This window comes from Galeopterus variegatus, unplaced genomic scaffold, assembly GCF_000696425.1.
Source record: "Galeopterus variegatus unplaced genomic scaffold, G_variegatus-3.0.2 Scaffold1270, whole genome shotgun sequence".
Taxonomy (NCBI): Eukaryota; Metazoa; Chordata; class Mammalia; order Dermoptera; family Cynocephalidae; genus Galeopterus; species Galeopterus variegatus.
Genome location: NW_007727381.1, coordinates 348460 through 353663, shown reverse-complemented (window position 1 = coordinate 353663; position 5204 = coordinate 348460).

The following is a 5204-nucleotide window of genomic DNA, read 5'->3' as shown; positions in this document are numbered from 1 at the left end:
TCTGACTTTGGTGTCCAGGTTATAGAATAACTTAGGGAGTCTCTCTGTCTCTCCCCATCCCCACCCCTTGGAAGAGAAGATAAAGATTTAAATTATCAGTCCCTTGAAAGTTGGATAGAGCTTGCCTGTAAAATTTTCTGAACTTTGTATTGTGTTTATTTTGTGAGAAAATTTCTTAACTATTGATTTGATTTCAGTGATTATAGAATTATTAGCCTTTCTGTGTTTTTAGTGTTAGTCATTTTTATTATTACATTTTTCTGGGAATTTTTCATTTTCATTGAAATTTATTGATGGAGTTGCTCATGGTTTTTTGTTCATAGTAGATTTTTACTATCCTTTTTTACCTTATTGATGAATGTCCTTATGTTTTAATGTCTCATAAATAGCATGTAGCTGGATTATTTTTATTTTAATCTTAACTTTAACTGTAGAATTTAGTGTATTTTGATGTTTACTGATAGATTTGAATTTATTCCTATCACATTTTGTGCTTTTTGTTTTCCCCCCCCCTCTTCCCCCTCATCTTTTTTGTTTGGGGGAATTACCTTTGAATTTTACCATTCATATTACTGTGTAATGTTCACCTTCTTGTGTAATTGAAAGTCGCCCTTCTTACAACTTCTGTGCTGTAATCATCCAATATCTTGGTCTTAGCTTGTGATTTTTAACCTTTAAATTAGACCTTGTGATTATTACTATTTTTATACAGATAGTAGTCTGTTTAGATATACTCACGTGTTAAACAGTTTCTTTACTCACCATTCTTCTTGCATCTCAGACTTTTCATCTAGATAAGTTTCCTTCTTTCTGAAGCATGTCCTTTGATGTTCCTTTAGTGACAACCTAAAGGATTGTTGATGGTAAACTCTTAGTTTTTGTTTATCAAAAATACTTTTAATTCATCCACAGTCTTTAAAGTTGATTTTCTGTATGCGCAATTATAAGTTGACAATTACTTTTTCTCAGTACTTTGAAGATATCATTCTGTCTTTTGACTTGTTATTGCTGTGAAGTCTGTTGTCATTCCAAGTGTCATTTTTTTGGATGTAATGTGACTTTTCGACCTGGCTCCTCTTTTGCTGTTAACTAAGCTTTTCATTTTGAAGACAATTGTAGATTCACGTGCAATTGTGAGAAATAATACAGAGAGATCCCATGTACCCTTTATCTAGTTTCTCCCAGAGGTACCATCTTGTAAAATTATGGTACAGTATCACAGCCAGGATGTTGACATTAACACAGCCAAAATACAGACCATTTCCATCACATGGTCCTTCAAATGATGGAAGGACCCCTCATGTTGCCCTTTTATAGACACACCTACTTCCCTGCCACTTCCATTTCCTCAGTAACCCATGACAATCATTAATCTGTTCTTCATTTCTATAATCGTTTCAGAAATTTTATAGAAGTAGAATTATATAGTATGTAGCATTTTGGGATTGGCTTCCCCCCACCCCCCACCCCCACTTAGCCTAATTCTTTGGAGATTCTTCCAGGTTGTATGTATCAATAGTTCATTGATTTTTATGGCTGAGTAGTATTCCATAGTATGAAAATACCACAGTTTGTTTACCCATTCACCCACTGAAGGACATCTGGGTTGTTTATAGTTTGGTACTATAAAGAATAAAGCTGCTGTTGATTTTTGTGTAAACATAGTCTCATTTCTCTTGGATAACTGCCCAGGGGTGTAATTGCTAGGTCAAATGGTAATTGTCTAATTAGATTTTTAAGAAACTGCTGAGCTCTTCCAGAGTAGGTTAGTCCGTTTTACATTCCCAACAGTAAATGTGTGAGTGGTCCAGTTTATCTGCACCCTCACCAGCACTCGATGGCATCAGTATGTTTTATTTTAGCCATTCCGATAGGTATATAGTGACAGTTTATTTTAGTTTTAGTTTCCATTTTCTTAATTGCTAATGATGTTGAACATCTTTTCATGTATTCATATTACCATTTCCATACCCTTTTTGGTGAAATGTCACTTCATGTCTAATTGGATTTTTTGGTTTTTTATACTTTTGAATTTGAGTTCTTTAATGTAGTTCTTTGTCAGATGTGTTGTTTGAAAATGTTTTCTCCCAGTGTGTAGGTTGTCTTCATTTTCTCCACAGAGTGTTTTTCACAGCAAAAGATTTTAATTTTGCTGAAGTTTAATTTATCAGTTTTCCTTTTATGGACTGTGCTTATTGGTGTCAAAAGTAAGAACTCTTTGCCTAGACTTAGCTACTGAAGTTTTTCTCTTCATTTTCTTTTTCTAAAAATTTTATAATTTTACATTTAAGTCTGTGATCTGTTTTGAGTTTTTTGTTTTTTTGCTTATACACATCCACTTGCACTAGCACCATTTATTGAAAAGGCTCTGGCTACTTTTAAGGTTTTTCTTTGTCTTTGCCATTCTAGAATTTTACTATAATGTGTCTAGATATGGGTTTTCTTTTATCTTTCTTGATATGTCATTTCTTGTATCTGATGGTTTCATGTTTTCCATTATTCTAGAAACTTCTCTGCCATTTTCTCTTCAAATATTGCATTTCCCCTATTCTATCCTTTTCTTTTGCAACCCTAATCAGGTTTATGTTAGGTTTCCTCATTCTGTTCTTTGTATTGTGACTCTCATATTTTCCATATGGTGCATTCTGAGTAATTTTTCAGGTCTGTATTCCAGGTTGTTGGGAAAATAGAATAGTTTGGTCAGGGCCCTTGCCTTGGGTCCAGTTGGGTGTGGTTCAGCAACCTTTGTAAGCAAATTGTGTGTGTGTGTGGAGTTAGTGTGCTTGAGCACCAATGTATCTTTCTAGTTTTGTTGCTATTGTGTTCTTCTTTAGCGAGAAAGAGGGAAAAAGAGGGAGAGGGAGGGGGAAAGAGGAGTTTTAGTGAAGCAGGTGGGTGGGCATCTGCCTCAAGCATCTGCCTGGCATAGCCATGCATTCCAACCTATGGCTTCCAGAGACCTTTTGGCTGGTTTAGCTCATAGACCTGCGTGTGAGGGGTCTGCTGACCCAGCCTGGTATGTGAGGGCTCTGGGGACCCACCCTGGCGTGTGAAGGGTTTGTGACCCAGTCTGTGAACGGACTTGAGGGGTCTGTGAGCTCCAGACTCAGCCTTAGCTCGACAATCGGCCCAGTCAGCAGGATTACCGGCAGGTAAAAGAGCCCAAGAACAGTCGTGGTCACCTAGCCGGAGCAACACAACTGGCATAGTCATGGTCGAGTAGCTCTTCAATTGGCGCTGTGAGCAGGATTTCGACGTTAGCCTTAGCCTAGCTCCACACAGGTCACTCATGCTCTTGCTTTCTTTGAATGTAATCTGCTCTTTAACCCATCCACTGAATTTTTAATTTCAGTGATTCATTTTTGGAAGTTCTATTTGATTCTTTTTCGAATTTGCCTGGTTATTTTTGATTTTCTGTTGTTTCTTGTTCATTTATTTACACTATGTTTTATTTACGTAGTTACTTTTATTGTGTTTTTGATAATTCCAACATCTTAATTTCTTGAGTGTTTTTTTTCCTGCTGACTCTTATGCACAGTGACTTTTTTCTTTGTGTGTTCCTGTTTTTTTATTTCTTAAATTGGAAGTACATACTTTGGGACTTCTAAGGTATCTAAATTTAGGATGCTTTTCTCTAGAGAGGATTTATATTTGCCTTTCAGGCTGCAGGTGATGCAGTCATATGGGGCCATTTCATTTACTGTCTTGGAGATTGGCTTGGAGTTTCCATGTGCATGTGTAGTGTACTTTTGAACCCTAGACCATAGTGAGAGTTGATAAAATACCAGGGAAGGCATGTCTACTATTAAAAGGTCTCCTGTCCACACTCCCATCATTTCAGAGCAGGGGGGAATGCTTGCAGATGGTTTTTTCCAGCCTAGTCTTTCTCTGATAGTGAGACTTTCTAATCTCTTGGCTTAGTGTGAAGATTTTTAGATTCAGCTTCCCTGCTCTCTTTCAGGCCCAAAGCTTTATCTTTATCAATGTTCCTTATCACCAAGACCTGAGGTCATTAATCCCCAGCTCTACATGTGGGGCCACCCAGGCTGGTGTTTTGCTTACCATTTTGTTAATATATTTTTGGGTTCTGAGGAATTTCCCTGTTTTGCAATCTCACAAATGCATTTAAAAATATAAATGCTATAATTTATCTGGCATGTGGATGTTTTATGGGGGAGGTGGGAGGAAGTAGTCGCAATTCAGAATATCTAGTCTACCATACTGCTAAGAGCAGATGTCTCTTCACCATTGTACATAATTCTTAGCTCTCAATAAAAAAATTTAATTACATAAGAAACTGTCACCCTGAATATAGAAAAATAAGTATTGTCCATACAGAAGATTCTAAAATGTGATCTGAAAGAAAGAATGGTTGCATGTGATAGGAGCAGTGAGAAGAAATAACCTACTAAAAACTGAAACTTGACAGGAAAAATCAAAGTAGTAAAAATTTTTGAACCTAGCATTTTGAGGAAGAACTGTTTTTTATTGTAAATGCTGATATTTTAGGTATGATAAACTGGTTTTAACAAAGATGTGTTTATAGAACCACTCAGTTATATTAATCAGAAAGTGATTTTAATGATGATGACCTCTAATTATAGTGTTCATCAAGTGTCCTTGATTAGATACAGGGCTGTCTTGGCTCTGTGTTACTACTACTAACTCTAGGCTGAAGTGACCATGTTTCGTGTTTATTCTATTTTGCTTCCCTAGGTTTTAGATGAACTCTTAAAAACAGGTTCCAGTGATATATCCTATCGGCTTTTGCTAAAACAAACAAAAAAAATCAAATTAAGAGTGAATTGTTAATAGATGTTTTTCACTCATTTTGAGCCTAAAATTTCTCATTAATTATAACTTTGCTGAAAGTGTCAGCTTAATCTTTCTTACCAGTTGAATTTTCAAAGATTTCAATCAGAACCATTAATGGCTAACTAAGACTAAATAAGAGAGAAACTTTTTTTATTATTTATTATAAGCATATTATCATTTTAAATCGTGATTTTCCTTTATGCCCTTTACCCAACCTATCTCTTCCCCCACCCCCACCCCCACCTCTAGTATCCTTAGATTTGTTTTCTGCTTCTGAAGATGGTGTATTTTTTTTGTCTGTCCCTCCCTTCCTTCCTTCCTTCCTTCCTTCCTTCCTTCCTTCCTTCCTTCCTTCCTTCCTTCCTTCCTTCCTTCCTTCCTTCCTTCCT